Genomic DNA, 18,991 nt, shown 5'->3' with positions numbered 1-18,991 from the left:
GACTGAAGCGCCTAGAAATGCCACAGCGGCCGGTGAATCCTATAGAACACCTTTGAAACGCCGACTTGGTGCCAGGCCTCACCGACCGACATCAATACCTCTCCTCAGTGTAGCACTCCATGAAGAATGAGCTGCCATTCCCCAAGAAACCTTGCAGCACCTGACTGAAGGCATGCCTGCAAGAGTGGAAGCTGTCATCAAGGCTAAGGGTGGGCCAACACCGTGTTGAATGCCAGCATTACCGATGGAGGGCGCCGCGAACTTGTAAGTCATTTTCAGCCAGGCGTCCGGATGCTTTTGATGACACAGTGTAGATTGATTTTTGTTTTGAGCTTTTATATACACGACCGGCGCATGTCCTGTCATATACACGATTCCACTTTTTATTTACAGTATTTGGAAAAATAGTCTAGTAGCTAAATATTATGCATAAAAAAGGACAGTCAGCTGGGAGTCGTGGAGACGGAAATATGCCGCCAGAGATACGTTAATTTTTATTGTGATTAAAAGCGCCCTAAATACTGATAGAGGGTAGACTGCGTCCATAAATAATTCAGCCTCTAAATAAGTGTAACTAGCGCTTCCGCAATGCTTCCTGCATTATATCTAACGAACTGAAGACTAGCAATAAAGTTTCATAACTGTCTTCGTTTTATTCCAATTTTACGTTATATCCATAAGAGATAGGTCGCTTCATAAACACCAGTTATCGTCCATAAAATGATATTGTATTGCCTGGTCTACACGAGCTAAGACATTTATAGAAAGACATAAACAAGGTTTCTGGTTAAATATTTTCTGAATAATGAACGCTTCAGCCTGCCTCCGTAAGATAATTTACAATAGCATTTCCCTTATACTTGTTTCGTATATTTATGGAAATACGAGGTGCAGAATTATCTGATCATGATTTGCCAACAAATTTTCGGGCAACGCCGAGACTTTTCCGCACATTTGAGTACATGTGTACAGATGTGGAATAACTGGAAAAAATAAAATCATAAAAAACTAGCAATACTGAAGATCAACAGTTTATACTGTTAAATAATGATCCACGTGGTAGGACTGACGAAGGCGAAAACGTTTCGTAATATTTTACAGAAAGAGATAGTATAGAGAAAGAGATCTTGTCGTGTTTTGCGGAATATACGCTGTCATTTCGGATCCCTGCCAATTCTGATCTCTGCTGTTCGCATGTAGTACGCACCAACTAGACCACACTAGTTCTTATCTTCAACCTCCGAAGACTCTAGTTGTTTTAGGCTCTACACCATTACGCAAACTAGTGCGAAGGCACTTGTGAAACACCCGGCAGACAGAGCCGTCTAAAGTAATACAGCCGGTGGTACATTTACTTTGTTTCCTTAAGATTTTCGTTGTTTCTATTACGCAACACGTTCTGATCGCCGATCCCTGGTTTGATGGTGGACGTCAGGTAGAACTGTGAATAAGGTTCAACCTACATGCAGAAGGTGAACGACTCGCCGACCAAGTTCCACAGGTGGTTCCGAAGCTAGTGGTAACAACAACACTTGATTGAATAATGTAATATATGGTGTTCTGGAACAATTATATTGTGATTACTTTCATGTTGATAATGATGAACCTTGCGGAACGGTTATATTTCCTTCTCTGTATATAAAATGATTTCAGTACCAACGTTATCAGACATTATGTGAATATACTCGACTTGTATGGTGTAACAAAATTACTCTGTCAAACTTCGCAGTGTTGCACTGTACGGGATATCTTGAAGAATAAACTGTGGACAGTAACCCAATGGAGATTTCAACCTACGTCACGCAGCGGAAAGTGCACCCCGGGCCATCCTCTTTAGCAGCAAATATGAGTTGTGACATTGACGTATCTGTCGTCACTCTGCTGAGCGGTTGGCGGAACTGTTTTCGAATAGATATACAATTATCTTTTAATTTTTTCTACTTCCCTAACATTTACCTGCTTGGTTCGAATGAAGAAAGCCATTGAATGCGTTGTGCAGCGTTCAGATACCCAGTGTGCTTTTAAATTATAGCGCTTTCAATTGAGTAAGGTATTTTTCTTCTTGATCTTGTGTTTCGACAAAACGGTAAACACACAAAATTAGTGCTGGAAGCAGTTACTGCTGTTCTTCTCTCTTCACCTGTATTTACTTAAATTTCGTTATTTAGATACGAAGTTGAATAAAATGTTTAGGATAACCTCGTCTTTCCATTATATTTCACAGCACATAACTAATCACCCTGTCGGAGGTTTTTTCATACTCTACAATTGCAATATGACTTTTCACATTATCTTCTCTCTTCCATTATCGCCGCACCGCACTATTGTAATATTGTCACTGCAGTATCGCCCTTTTCTGAAACCATTTTGTTCCTCCAGTAAGAGGCAGTCAGCTATTGTGTTACTAATTTTTCGTGCATATGATTTGCATCCGGTGGTCATTAGACTTGTTTCTGAGTAGTTTCCACGAGCATTTCTAATTCGTTTTTTGTAGAGTGATATTACTTCTGCCACCCTCTAAGAGTCAGCTATCATCTGCAATATCCTACATTCATTTAATAAATGCGACAGCCTCATTTGTAACATTAAACCTTCATATTTGATAATTTCTGCATTAATGCTATTGGCCTTGCTGTTTTTCTATTCTTTATCTTCTTAATGCCTCTTGTATTACATCCAATGTAATGTTAGCTTCTTGACGCATTTCATCATCTTGTTCTTTGTACTACTCCACTTTCGTTTGTTCAGTTTTACCACTATTTTATACCCATAGTGTTTTATTTACGCTTGTCTAATTCATGTAATAATGCAGAGTCTTTCCCCTGTTAAGTTGCTTCAAGAGTTTATAAACCATTTCTTGCCTACAATGTAGATCACTATCAGCTTTAGATATCATTCTACCAGAGGTTTCCTGATGAGTTTCTCCCACATTTTTTTTACTAGTTCCATTTTCCTGTTTTCTGCGCTTTCTTTACTTCTGTATTGTGCTGAAAAGTTATAATATCAGCCTTTTGTTTTTCTTTAATTGCATTTGCTATTTCGTCATTCCATACTTTGACATCCTTTGTCGTCCTAAATTTCTTGTTCTTCCTTGTTGCCTCCTTCGCCATTTGGATCACGCACGCTTTTATGTTTTCTCATTCTGAATTCATATTATTTTCTGTAGATTTATTTTGTAAATAATACGTCAGTCGCTCTTGAGATATGCCTCTTATACTGTATGGTTGCAGAAGGTAGAGTGAAAACTTCGTCTTCGAGTTTACTCTTCGTAATAATTTTTATTTTCCATGTAGTAATCAGTCTACCTTCACAGTTACTAAGAAATGAACTGAATCAGTGTCGCTTCCTCTGTGTACCATTAGATCTTGTACTGGTCCTCAGAGCATTGTGCTTACTGTGACGTAGTCAATGATAGATCTATAATCCCTTGCACTCCATGTGAATTTATGAATTTCATTCTTTCTAAAGAAGCTGTTGGTAATTTTCATTTCGTCGTATGAGTACGTTACAAAGTGATGTATTTCGTGTCCATTGTTATCACACGCTCTCCGAAGGTTCCTGTTGTTCCAGTCATCGACCAATACTCTATACGTGCATTAAGGTCTCCACTTTCAATCAAATAATGTTCTTTGGTTTCGTCAACTTACTTTTGAAGATCTTTATAGAACACTTCAGTTTCTACTCTCCTTCATACTCCAGGTGTTATATACATATTATTGTGAGATAGCCTCTCTCTATTATTAGCCTTATTGACATTATTCTTTCATTTATAGACGAATGGCGGCGAATCTCGTTCCTCTACCTTGTGTAATTTAAGACTGCTACTCCACATTTCGCTGTAGTTGTTGGACTCACTCCACTGTAAAGCGTTGCAGCATTACCCATTTACTTCGCCCCTTTTAGTTTCTTTTTCGTTCCAGCTGTTACTGCCTTCTTAAATTACTGACCTTTCGCTCATTGTTTAAATGTTGTTCTTTTCGTCCCATCCTCATACCTTCCAGATTCCTATTTTGAACCTGTTCGATATTCCATTTTGTTTGTTCTTATCGTGCTTTGGTTGGTTTCTTTGAGGTCCGTCCGGATTTCTTTTGTCAAGATTGCGAGTTTGTTCAGATTTCCCCGTAAAAGGATACCAGCCTGTTGCTAGGGTTGCCACGCAGTGCGACTGCCACGCTGATGTCGCCTGATCTGCCAGTTTTCAGTCTGGGTTTGGTCCCTCAGACGAAGGTCCCAGTTTTAAGGTGCCAGGAATTCGCCCTTCAACCTCTCCCGTGTGCTACACTTCTGATCCGAAAGTACATTGCCCAAGAGGTACGCGATGTTTTCCTATTACTCAGGTACAACCAATAGTTGTGAGTAAAATTCTATGTGACCCTTTAACTCGTGAGTTTCTGAACACACGAGACCTCACAATTTATGATTAATTTAGTGAAAAATTGTTTTGCGTGATCTCTCTTTGTTTTAAAAGAATGCATTTATACCATTTTCAGAACCAAAATTAAATATATTCCAACACAGCCTTGGGTGTTTAAACATGACTGCTGCTACACAGCGAGAAAGAGGGAAAAGCAGTTTCGCAGATGAAGGAAAGCATGAATACGTGCAGCATGAATAGGTGCACTACCTCATAGTGATAAAAAACAATTCTCAGTATCGGCATAAACTTGTTAATGTTTCACTAATAATGTAAACATATCCTGTAAACTGGCTTGTTCCACACCATTTGTACAAAAGAGAAGTTCAAATGATCTGTGGAACTTGTTACTAACTAGCTGACTATGTAAGTTGTGCAAGGAGGAGATTAGAAATTACGGAATTCTCGCCTGTTAAAACCTGCGAAACTCTTCGCGGTTGTTTGTTCAGTCACACCCCCCTCACCTCCCCAACCCCCTCCCCCGAGAAAATAATGTTCTTCCTTAGAATATTCTTGCTCACTGACTGCTGCTCGCCGTCCTACAGTGACGCTGCTGTGTTATGATGTACTTCATCTGATCATAAGGATAAGAATAAACCTCAGAATCTTAGCTCATATAGTGAAAGTAAAGGAATTGACGTAACAGATTTTTTTCGGGATAAGGAACTTAGAGATGAGATATTTTCAGCTACATCTTGAAAGCCCTCTTGAACACTGGTGAGAAACTATCTTATCAAAATCTTACAGTAACTAACGATATTGGCAAATTAATTAACTTTAAATAGATTTTACTATGTTCTTATGCCAAAAAGGACATTAAGTAACCACAGTAAGCACTATGAAGTGTAATTACTATTCTGAATTCTTACTACCCACAATATTTTACACGATGTTGGCCAACAGCAAAGGATACCCAAAAAGAAATGCAGCCATTCATACAGATTGCATCTATATCTACATCTACCCTCATGCTCAGCAGACCACCGTACGTTGTGTGGCGGAGGGTATCCTGTACGACAACTTGTCATTTCCCTACCCGTTCCACTCGCAAATAGAGCGAAGAGAAAAGGACTGCCTATATGACTTCTTACGAACCCTAATCTCTCGCATCTTAACTTCGTGATCCTTACGTGCAATGTATGTTGGCAGCAGTAGAGTCGTTCGGCAGTCAGCTTCAAATGCCGGTTCTCTAAATTTTCTCAATAGCGTTTTTCGAAAAGAACGTTGCCTTCCCTCCATGGATTCCCATCTGAGTTACCGAAGCTTCTGTACAACACCTACGTGTTGCTCAAACTTACCGGTAACAAATCTAGCAGCTCGCCTCTGAGTTGTTTCAATGCCTTCCCTCAATCCGTCCTGGTACGGATCCCAAACAGCCGAGCAGTACTCAAGAATAGGTCGCACCAGAGTCCTACATGCGTTCTCCTTTGCAAATGAACCACTTTTCCTTAAAATTCTCCCAAAAACAGTAGTCAACCATTCGCCTTCCCTTCTACAGTTCTCACATGCTTGTTCCACCTCATATCGCTCTGCAACGTTACGCCCAGATATTTAAAAAATAGTTCAGATGGCTCTGAGCACCATGGGACTTAACGTCTGAGGTCATCAGTCCCCTAGAACTTAGAACTACTTAAACGACTTAAACGTAGCTAACCTAAGGACATCACACACATCCATGCCCGAGGCAGGATTCGAACCTATGACCGTAGCGGTCGCACGGTTCCAGACTGCAGCGCCTAGAACCGCTCGGCTACCCCGGCCGCCGATACTTAAAAATAGGACACTAGTAATACTGTATCTGAACATTACAGGTTTGATCTTCCTACTCATCCACGTTAGCTTACATTTTTCCACGTTTATTTCTACCTGCCATTCAGCACACCAACTGGAAATTATGTCTAAGTCATCCTGTAACAACTTCAACACCTTAGTGGACACCACGCCATCATCAGCAAACAGCCGCTGATTTCCGCCCACCCTGTCCGCCAAATCGTTTGTTTATACAGAGAACAACAGCGGTCCTTTCACACTTCCCTGGGGCGCTCCTGATGACACCGTTTTCTCTGATGAACACTCGCAGCCAAAGACAACATACTGGGTTCTATTATTTAAGAAGTCTTTCAGTCACTCACATATCTGTGAACTTATTTCATAAGCTTGTACCTTCGCGAACACCCTGGAGTCTAAAATTTATCTCGGGAATCCAGAAATATGGAAACTGCTTGTTGGCAATCATCTATAATTCTCAGTATATCATGTGAGAAAAGGGCAAACTGAGTTTTGCACGAGCGTTGCTTTCTAAAACCATGCTGAGTCCTGGACATAAGTTTCTCAGTGTCATGAAAGCCTATTACATTCGAAGTGAGAAAATGTTGGAGGATTCTGTAGCAAACAAAAGTTCTGGATATTAGTTCCGCAGTTCTTGCGGTCTTTTACCTTTCTTATATAATTGGATGTGACGTCGGTGGCATTTGCTACGTCATATACAAAAGATAATTACATATATGTTTCATATATTTTTATTTTTAATTTATCAGCATGCTTCTTTCTCTCAGGGATATTGTCTTTTCTTATCACTTTTACTTACGTGCATAAGTAAATATGAAACGGGTTCTTGAAGGGCCTCAGTTATTCATGTACCAATTTTAGATTTTGAACGTGATGACTAAAATATAGTTGCCGTAAACAGAATTGAATGTAATTTTGTTAATTTCTATTTATTGATTTCGATTGTTGCCGTGGAGCGGCCAAGATAAAACTTACTGAACTCAAGTAATCTGTATAATTTGAAAAATGAACTTTAACGTAAATTAATTATCTGTTGCGATATAGAAAGGTTCTTAGAACGAAATCTCTCGCATTTACGTTTACTGTTAACACTTTGAGTAATAAATTAATACTTCGGTGCGTAATGACCGACCAGAGGCTGCATCGGAAGATGAGCTTCTCGCAGCGCAAATTACTAAAAAAATGCTTGTTAAAAACAATTAGCCACCGCGAGCATTAGAGGTGACAACTATTACAAAGAAATTCATTTTGTGATAGTAATAACAATTTTATTTTAGCAGAAATACGAATAACTTACATAAAATATGTGCAGCCTCTCAATGGCTGCCTTCCGTATAGAGAAACAAAACAGTGTGTGTGTCTCATAAAATACGTCGTTCCTCCACGGCCGTACAATCGCGTCTCTTTCGATCCTTTTCTGTTTTCATAGACATTAAATAAAGATGCTACTCTTAAATTATCGCTGCATATCAGTTGTTTCAAGAACATTAAATATATCTTTTACACTAATTACACTCATAAAATACTTTAAATCCGTTTTACAACCGATAACAATGTCAATATTTATGTGACGTACCGTCACATGGAGTGTCCCGCGCTTTTTGGCAGTGGCTTGGGACTTTGTAGTGGGCGAGAGATTCACGATAAATGCAAGCTAGGTAAGAGGCCAATACCGTAGAGTACTCTTTGTAAAACCGAACGGGGATTCGATACAAACCTGGTGATTATTTGCTTTCAAATCTTTCAGCCGTTTCACTACGACAGGTGTGCTTATTACTGTGTCGTCCTCACGGGAGGCTGTCGTAAGGTCAAATGACGGTATGTTTATACGATTCTCCTGTTTGATGTGTGAATATTTCAACATCAGATTATGTTACCACCGGCTCACATAGAAATGTAACTTGGACATCACCTCTGTATCAATTATTCAAAATGACAGTCACAATCGCATAATTTATTTTGCCGGCAACCGGTTTCAACCCGCGATTGGGTCATCTTCAGGGCAATTTACACAATTTGGTCGCTCACTGGAGTCGTCACATTGCCTGTGGACGGTTACCAGTGAGCGACCAAATGGTGTAAATTGCCCTGAAGATGACCCCATCGTGGGTTGAAACCGGTTGGCGGCAAAATAAATAATGCGACAGTGACTGTCTTTTTAAATAATTGATTATAAGTAAATTAATCGCTGTTTATCTCCATACAACTATGTTGTCTAAAAAATTACTGCAGACAATGGATGTTGCAGGTGAACTAGCAGACAATGAATGGCTGGATGCAGCCTGATTCCAATATTTAACAGGATAGAGAGGCCAGCTCACGACAGATTTAGACAGGAGAATGTCATTTGCCAATCAGGACACACCCCTAGTGATTTTTGCCCGATATGTCTTCAGAAGACATCTACCTACTTCGACAACCACGTGTAGTAACCTGAGATTAGTAAATCAGCGAAAATTTACCCCCAAATCACAAATAAAAAGCCCTCATGACTGATGTGATTATGCATAGGCATGTCTTGTTAACAGGGCAGAAGGTTAACTATTTTTATCTCACTACGTGGTGTATGGAGGCAGCGGCGCAATGTCGGAAAAAATATGTGGATCCCAGGCGAGCTGGGATAGTGTTGTGTGGCCAGTGACTGAAACTCACCACAAGTGGTCGATGTATCGCCCTTTTTTTTCCTTTGGCCAGAGTGGCCTCTCAATGTCTGCCAGCTCACCTGTGGCGTCCATTTCCTGCAGAAATTTAACTAAAGAGTTGATGTCCAAGTTACTGGTGAGAACATAACCGGATGTTGAAATATTCTGACATCAGACAGAAACAACATCCGAAACGAAATGGAAACTGATACTTTGACAGTAGACATTTAGATGAATGCAACATTCAGACCCAAAGTCTGAAAAGTGAGTAGCCTCCAGAAAGCAAAATCAGAATTCTCTCTGCGAAGAAGCATGTGACTCACTTAACGTGACCTGTCATGAAGGTTTCCAAAAACAGTTCACTTTATCATGTCTCTATTACTCTCTCTGTAGACCTCTTAGCAGCTCGAGAATTAACACAGACTGGCAGCAGAATGTACCCAAAATCATTTCGAAACGTACCTGCTCGACAGCTTTATTCTTCTTCCTCACTCCTGTCCCTCAGTGTGCTGGATCCCCCATCAAATCGTCCTTGGTGGACTCAGATCGCAATGTTGCGAAATGAACGATTGATGATGGATAAGTTCGCCCTGATACTCTCTGTCAAAGACTGCCAAATATTTTGATCTATTTTTAAAAAGTCCTCGCATGGTGGTCGGCGTAGAATATGTTAGCCATAAACGGGGTCTCAACTGTTCCGAAATATGGTATCCACTAGTGTCCACAGCATGCTGGATCTTCTTGTGAAACGCCTGTGAGTGGGTCCGCTGTTTCTCTACATTCCTGACTCGCCAAGATAGCTGAAACTTAACTGCATGTCCGTTTGTGTGTAACACGCAAGTATCGTCGGCCACTGACAGGTGACAGGTGACAGGTAAACGGAACGTTCGTCCCAGAGCGATCCCTTCGATCGTCACTTTTGGTCTGCAAGTGATGATTGGAGCAATCGCTGTGTTAGAAAGAGCTCTATGGATACCAGTCACTGAATGCTAACCCCGATTTTGACTCTACCAGATGTCGGATTCTTCCTACACGTCGGAGGAGTGAGGATGGCATAATGTAGCTCTGAAACTGGTTGCCCAAATACAGTAACTGGAAAGTTGTACTTACCAAGGAAAAGCGAAATTTTATTTAGACAGCCAGTTTCGGCATCTCCTAGAGCCATCTTCAGATCCCTATGCGCTCCATGTATAGATAATCAAATGTATCGATACTTGCATAACTGGGGCCATCAGTATCTGGATACCGTGAATTCGTTTATGCAGTTTTTACTTCGATGCCTTGACAGTTTATTCTCCTGGAGGTGCTTTGATTCGACAATTTATATTGAACAGCCGAGATCCCTTTACGATCTGTATAAAGATGGGTTTACAAAGACTATTTTCATTGATTCCCACGTGCTGAGAGAAATCCTCTTATAAAATCTTCTGGACACACACTTTGCTGGCCCGTCTGGCTGCAGCTGGGCGCGCCCACTGAGCGAGCAGCAGGCGCGAGGTCTGCTGTTTTGAAATTCAAATGGCCAGCAGAGGCGGCTCGGCGCTCGCTGCTGCCGAGTTATCATTAACAACATTTCCGCACTTTGGGCGCCCGGCGCCTGCTGCCGCTGCCGCTGCTGGCTGAAACTTGGCGGGAGGCCGGACCAGGGCTTCTGGCGGCTGAGCTGGGGCCTAGCAAGTGGTCCGTCCGAGCGGCAGAGTCGCTCAGCTCCCTTCACCTGTCTGTACTGGGGCGTCACATCCACATTCTAGATGTACTTCTTGGACTAAAGAACCGCAACAACCGTAACCAAAACACAAGGATCGGATGTATTCAGGAATCCAATAAACAGTATAATTCCCCAGTATTTTCGCAAAAAATTCAGTATTTCAACATAATGTTCAGTGCGACGGCCTTACGTCACATTAATGGGAGGGCCTTTATGCATCGTATCCCTCCACTGGTCGACATCGGAGCCAGCGTCTCGCTGCATCAGTAAACTCCCCATCATCCACATTCTGCTTCCCAGGGGACGCATTCTTCATTGCGCCAAACAGATGGGAATAGGAAATTGCCAGATGCAGGCTGTGGAGAGGATGACGAACAACAGTCGAATGAAGTTTTGCGAGCTTCTCTTGGGTGCGCAACTTGCTGGAGGCCATGCGGTGTCAAGGAGACAGAGGAGTTCGTTTGTATTTTTGTGGCGAAGAATACGGTCAAATCATTTCTTCATTTTCCCGAGTGTAGCACAATTCCCTTCATAGTTGATCTTGCACCACGAGAGAGGACATCTAGCAGGGTAACCCCTTCAGTCCTATAAGACCGTCGCCATGACTTCACCGGCTGAGAATGCGCCTTTGACCTTTTTCTCCGGAGTAGAGATGGCGTATACCACTCCATGGATTCTCGTTTTGTTTCCGGTTCGAGGTGAAGAACCTACGTTTCATCATCTGTGAAAATGTTCGACAAAAGATTATCACGATCCGCCTCGTGAAGAGCAAGCAGGAGTTAGCAGTTGATCTAGTATCTGTGTAATTTGTGCTAGCAGCCGCGATTATGCGATTGATACTAGTGAATATTACAGTTTAAAGCAGTTATTTATAATCTAAGACTTAAATTATAAATTTTTAATGTTAAATGTTAATATTTTTATGGCTCATTTTGAACCAGTGAAACTTAAACACGGTTCTTCGTTGCTCTTTACAGTCTTGTTTTAGGTGGCGATGAACTCAGCAGGCACACACTTTTGAGTGCCCCAGCTGGTGGATGACTGCGTCAGCACTGCCAACAACGACGCCCATTAGAGCAGCGAGGCCTTTGATTGTGATCTGTCGATCATCTCTAATGAGAATGTCCGTACGTCCCCACATTGCAAGCTGTGTGCATCCGGCCAGCACGCCGGAGACGAACAGGTTTGCACGACCTTGTCCCGATGATGACAGATGCATTGCACAACCACTTACCTTTGTTTTAGTCATTCTGCAAGCACCTATGAATATCTGCAATCCTCTGGTTTGCGGCCAAAATAATCTCAGTGGCAGCTCACTGCTTGGAAAGCAGCTCCGTTACAGAGGCCATTGTCAAGGCTATGTACAGAGCCGTCCCATATCAGAACTTCGTGAAACTTCAGGGGCTGAAGCGGGCATATTCCACGATGTCTCACTGCAAATTCAATATTTTTCATGCGAAACTGGCAAGGAAAAAGAATTGTTTCATTACTTATCTGAAAGACCCTCGTACTACAGTTCCGCACCGTGAAATGGCATCTCACATTACCGTCATAAAGTTAATGGGCCTTGACAAAGCCATAACTAATTTACCATAGCCTAATCAAAATACTGTAACAAATTTTGGTAAAATACTTTCATTAGAACCCAAAAGTTGAAAGTAACGAAGAAAAAAGTGATACGTAACCATGAAATAACAACATATTTCATGCACGGCATGTCTGAAGTGTTATGGAACAAGGTAGACCCATATCACAGGGGATTTACCGTATGACAACACAATCTGAAACCTATTATACTCAAGAAAGAACATGAATTCTGTCCACAACATGAAAACTGCTAACTGAAGTTCCACTATCTCTAGTTAATCAATCACACGCAATCCAGAGCCGCATTGTTCTCTGTAATGTGGTTCAGAGACTCATTGGGGGTCACATAAGTACTCAGTTTGTAGTGTATTAATCTTTGTGTTATATATCTCTGACTATTACAGGAAATAAAGCTGCAAGAACGATGTATGTTTTCCTGCCTGTTATTTTACGATACGCAAAAGCCACCAAACCGAAAACGAGTTTTCTGAAACGTGTACGCATCCTTCATGACGGCAAGGGGCTAGAGTTAGTCTCTCCAATGCTTCCAGACATTACTGATATGCAGACGTCATTCGCCCCATAGGAGCAGAGACAGAAATGGTTCAAATGGCTCTGAGGACTATGGGACTTAGCATCTGAGGTCATCAGTCCCCTAGAACTTAGAACTAATTAAACCCAACTAACATGAGGACACCACACACATCCATGCCCGAGGCAGGATTCGAACCTGCGACCGTAGCGGTCGCGAGGTTCCAGAGACAAACCTAGAACCGCTCGGCAACAACGGCCGGCGGAGCAAAGACTATTCAGCACACCCAACATCGATGATTACCGGGTATCCTCATGATGACCTGGGATCTCCACCACTTTGTGTTCGTTTAAGTGTGTTCTTGATGGTGGCGTTGTCCGCTTCCATGTGAAATGCGGTAGGGAGCTGCTGATGAGTGGAGAGGTTCTGAGCCATAATTAATTTATTAACGTTTCTAAAAACAGTAATCAATTTATTTTTTAAAAGCAATCATTCAAGAATAACGTTAACTGAACAGACTAAATTTCGGTAACGAACTGATGGCAGACACCTCAAAAGGGCAACGGTAGAGAATCACTTCCTTTTTTAAAGAATATTAAATGGAGTAAAAAAAATACAGTTACATTACCAACAGCAAAACATATGATAAAATGATTATGTCACAAATATCAAAAATCAACCGTCGGCCATTGTCAGTAATCATCAAAAGCCACTGCCATCGAAGTAGCAAAAATGACTGACAAAGGTAACTTAAATTTATGATGATAGAAGCAGTGGCAGAGGCGACGTCAGTAGCAATAATTCCTCCTTCTCTACTAATATAGGACGGTGGTTGCCGCTACCGCAGTACTAGAAACCTTCATTAAAATTTTCAGTCATAGTACTCAGACATCTTTAACAAGATCACAGTTAACATGAGATATAATCATCTACCCTGTAACCCAGGCACAACTCGTTAATTATTTAGTAAAAATTAAGCATATTACAAATACAGAAATTCTTTAGTTTTTTTTAAATGCAAACAATTTAGTAAATAGCTCGACCTCGTGGTACTAGCCAACAAGTATCTATAGACATGCTTTAGAAATAAGGTAGCTGGATTCAACAATTTTCACTGACTATAAAGTACAATTCGTAAATCAGAAGAGTTAACGTCTGCATTCCATACATTTAGATTCCAAAATCGGTTTGGAATAGTGACAGCCGACACACTTTAACAGAACTGGACTCAAGTAATACAAGCCAAAACCTTCACAAATAATATATATATATATACATATATATTATTTGTGAAGGTTTTGGCTTGTATTACTTGAGTCCAGTTCTGTTGTATATATATATACAACAACGGGCAACCGGGGCAAGGAGTCACATGTCAAATAGCCACTATGCGACATTAAGTCATCAAGTAACGTGCACACTAATCGGATGCTCACCGTGATTAGATACGCTTGCTTAGATACCCCCGAGAGAAATATCTAATGAAGATTAATCGTAGGCGGAAACACACGGGTATCATCTAACTAAAGGACACGCCGAATACTGTGGTCTTGCCGAAGTAGCCTTTAACGAGCCATGTTCACAGCTGGGACCAACACTCAGCCCCGCCAAAACACGCAGTGAGAAAAGGCAGCACTCTTGCCAACGGGTCACGGCAGACGCTTGGCCATAACATGGCGCCTCACTTGCGCTCTTCGCCGTCCGTTTCACACTCACCTTTCTCCAGGTCGCCGCAGCCCTTAACTACCTTTTCCTCCGACCTGTCCTTTACCGGCGATAGTAAGGCTCCGTGCGCTCTTGCAGCCAGAGGGATTCCAAATCCGCGGGAATTACGCCAATTAAACGCGGGTGCACGGCACACCATGGAATCCATGTCCAGCTAAAGTGAGTTTCTCTTTCCATAAGTGATTTCTTGTAGAATTCAGCGCCCATTGACAAACGTTTGCTTAGAAAGCGCCGAGTTCTCTGGAAACCCATGGCTGGCTGGTAGATACTTTTGGTCTGACTTCGGATCAGTTACACACAGCTTATTTGACACCGAAATTTATTTTTTCTTTATTAAATTTGTGAATTAAAGGACGGGATCCAATAAATTCAGTGGAGTGCTGTTATATTTGTTACCGGTATTTTCGATCAACGCGAAAGTATTACTGGCATGCTTCTTCAACTCAAATGGGAATCCCTGGAGAGAAGACGACCTTCTCTTCGCGAAAGACTAATACATAAATTTAAAGGACCGGCGTTAGTGCGTAACTGCAGAACGGTTCTACTGACGCCAACGTACATTCTTTGAGATAAAACCTCGCCGGCGGCCGGCGTCCCAGTGTCTATGATCGTGCCGATCGCGACGCGGGACAAATAAAATGGCCACTTTGATAACCCTCTAATCCGGCTGCCTGCTAAGACTGGCGATACTGTAGACTTCCAAAGGAAGTCTTATCTTCCGTTCGAGTTGTTATGCTACATCTACGCCCATTTTCTAGTAGCCACATGGATAGGACTTCCACTTCATGGCAGCGCAACGAAAACTGGAAGTTTGCCACTTGCGTGAGGTTCTGTGCTTTGTGAGTGTGTACCCTACATCGAATTAAACATTGTGTTCATCTTTTTGTACGTTTAAGTGCGCTCTTGGTGGCAGCGTTGTCCACTTCTTTTGTTTTCATGGAGTCCATGTGCAGGTACAGTCAGCAATTCTGTTGATAAATCAACCAGTCATGTGTATATAGAATTAATGTTAGACAATGAAGAGATACGTCATCTACGTGTTTTTGTTTTGATTATTATTACCATCCAAATTAACTTACGTAAATACAAGCGTCTGCACATAGAGACTCTAGGAAGAGAACGGATAACGATCGAAGTCTCAAGAGAGGGTGGCCCAAAAGGAGAAGAAAATGTTTAGCAGTTTCCAGAGTTATCAATCTTTTAAACTTGTACACTATACAAGTCTCATTCAATCGTAAAACAAAATACGGTGTTCTAGTACACGTTTCGAACAGTCCAAATAAAAGAATATACAAAATAGAAGTGCCTCCTACATTTAGAAATGAAAATGATTACATCTGTACGGCGAAATCAACTGTAGACACCTTCCACTATATTGAAATGTCCACGGTTTTCAAATATTTTGTAGGACTGGAGATTTATAATCGCTTGTTCACTACAAATATTAAATTATTCTGTGGTATGGTCTGGATCAACATACGCTGAAACGCCAAAGAAACTGGTGCAGGCATGCGTATTCGAACACAGAGATTTGTAAACAGGCAGAATGCTGCGCTGCGGTCGGCGCAGTTGTTAGGTCGGTTACTGCTGCTACAGTGGCAGAACATCAAGATTTAAGTGAGTTTCAACCTGGTGTTATAGTCGGCACACGAGCGATGGGACACAGCATCACCGAGGTAGTGATGAACTGAGAAATTTCCCTTGCTCCCATTTGACTAGTGTACCGTAAATATCAGGAATCCGGTAAAACATCAAATCTCCGACATCGCTGCGGCCGAAAAAGATGCTGCAAGAAAGGGACCAACGCCAACTGAAGAGAATCGCTTAACGTGACAGAAGTGCAACCCTTCCACAAAATGCTGCAGATTTCAATGCTGGGCCATCAATAAGTGTCAGCGTCCGAACCATTCAACGAAACATCATCGATATGGGTTTTCGGAACCGAAGACCTACTTGTGCACCCTCAATGACTGCACGGCACAAAGCCTTATGCCTCGCCTGGGCCCGTCAAAACCGACATTCGACTGTTGATGACTGGAAACATGTTGCATGGTCGGACGAGTCTCGTTTCAAATTGTACCGAGTAGATGGACGTGTTCTGGGTATGGAAACTTTCACATGAATCAATTTATCCTGCATGTCAGCAGGGGACTGTTCAAGCTGGTGGAGACTCTGTGCCGGCCGGAGTGGCCGTGCGGTTCTAGGCGCTACAGTTCGGAACCGAGCGACCGTTACGGTCGAAGGTTCGAATCCTGCCTCGGGCATGGATGTGTGTGATGTCCTTAGGTTAGTTAGGTTTAATTAGTTCTAAGTTCTAGGCGACTGATGACCTCAGAAGTTAAGTTGCATAGTGCTCAGAGCCATTGAGACTCTGTGATATGGGACCCCGACACGTCTTGATACGACTCTGACAGGTGCCACGTACGTAAGCACCCTGCCTGATCACCTGCATCCATTCATGTGCATTGTGAATTCCGTCGGACTTGGGCAATTGCAGCAGGAAAGTACGACACTACACAAGTTCTGAATTGCTACGGAGTGGCTTCAGAAACACTCTTCTGAGTTTAAACACTTCCGCTGGCCATCAGACTCCCCAGACTTCAACATTATTGAGCACATCTGGGATGCCTTGCAACGCGCTGTTCAAAAGAGATCTCCACCTCCTCGTACTCTTGCAAATGTATGGAAAGCCGCAGGATTCATGGTGACAATTCCCTCCAGCACTACATCAGGCATCAGTCGAGTCGATGCCACGTCGTGTTGCGGCACTTCTGCGTGCTCGCGGGGTCGCTACACGATACTACGCAGGTGTACCAGTTTCTTTGGCTCTTCGGTGTATTACACTTACTGGTTTAACTGATCATTCTGCCCATCCGGGCGAGGCCAGCTCGAAAAAAATCCAAAAATAAGACTACGTTAAGACCTTTAGACCTTATTTAACGCAAAAAATGATCAATTACGAGGTAAAACTAAGTCATTTATGGTGATCTTTATTAAAGCCTTAAACTGTACTTATACACATAGATGAAAACAAAGTTTTCACCATATTTAGCTTTTACCTTAAACCAAAAGATTGTTTAAATTTTCAAGACTTACGTCAGTCACATGATTGCCACAAAAATTTTTGTTATGCACTAAGTTTCCAAGATCACTCATTACATAAAAGAAGGGTACAAACCATCTGATCTCAATGACAGTTTCTTTTCTTTAAAAAAGTTTGAATAAATGGTAAGCTGTTTCCTTTATGTCAGTTTGAATGGAAGTTTCAACATGAAGTACCTGGTGGTGATTGCGTTTCTGACCATGGAGAACAAACGGAGGACTGCAGACACGACGACCCAGGATACATCATCGGGAGCCAGAACCGTTCAGGAAAGCTTTTTGTTATCTGCGGATTGGACACTCAGGAGGTTGTGATGACCTTAACATTTAATGAAATAAGTGAAAGGATGCATAGATACGAATTAGAATAGTCGCACACTCGAAATACACGCGTGTGCAGAAAAAAGGTTTCACCTTAGCATATAGTGAATCTGGTGTTACTTATTGATACAAATCAACATCAATTTACATTGAAAGTCATTGGGATTTCTCGTAAGCTGAACTAAGGACTTGGAATTTCATTTCATGACGATGTAAGCAGTTACTTTAACACAACTTATTTGAGGGAAACTTGTAGACAGTTCCAAGTCACTTTTATTAGTTAACGATCAATCTAGAGAAAACCAATCACAGGTACAACATTCAGTGTCTCTGCGTGTCATTTTGCTAGTTTTTAAACTGCTTTTATTTATTCACTAAATATTAAGAGTGCAAAATTTTGCACCACCACGCCGACAACAAATGGATTTAAACCATCGCGTGGGGCGGCTCACATTCCAGGTAGCTCCAGGGTGCCACACCAACTGGTACGTACATTCTCATTGTTGGTCCTCCTACTATTCCGTAGATATCCTCAGGTACAAGCGAAGACCTTTTGCGACTTCTATCACTGTCCGTCCCTGAAGTATTCCAGTAATTGTAAGTAAAACATACTTTCATTCTCTACTAGCTTTTCCAGTACGGGACACAGCTATTTCGCATCACTACCTATCACCGTTTCGCCTTGAATTAATTTTCACTCAAAACTCTGAACATACATTTCACAGTTAGTTATTTAGACTAGGTCAAATAACTTCGTTCTCCTCCTCACTTTAGTCAGAAAGTACTGTATACATGGTCAAGCCTCAGTTATGAGTAATTTAACTGCTAATCAACTAGAAATCTATATAGCGTCTTTACATCAAATAACGGTTTATGCATATTTATAATTTTATTTCCTTGTGCGCTGAGTATGTACGATTCACTAAACAGAAATATTTCGTGTCTTTATGTTATTCGGACGGTAACACAGTTTAGTGTATGTAGTGTCCTCGTCAGCTATATACAGCAAGGCAGTGCCACTCATTCATTTCCTAAGGAATGATTGACGAGGCTTCAATACGCGAAATAGCGTATTACAAGCACCAACAATTGCAGATAAAAAAAATTTGCGAAGAGTTAAATCCATTTATTTAAGGCACATACATGAAATTCTACAGTATCTCTTATTTCGT

The sequence above is a fragment of the Schistocerca piceifrons genome, chromosome 4 (genome assembly GCF_021461385.2).
Source record: "Schistocerca piceifrons isolate TAMUIC-IGC-003096 chromosome 4, iqSchPice1.1, whole genome shotgun sequence".
In the NCBI taxonomy this organism is placed as follows: domain Eukaryota; kingdom Metazoa; phylum Arthropoda; class Insecta; order Orthoptera; family Acrididae; genus Schistocerca; species Schistocerca piceifrons.
The sequence above is the reverse complement of the archived record's forward strand: the minus strand, read 5'-3'. Positions refer to the sequence as shown.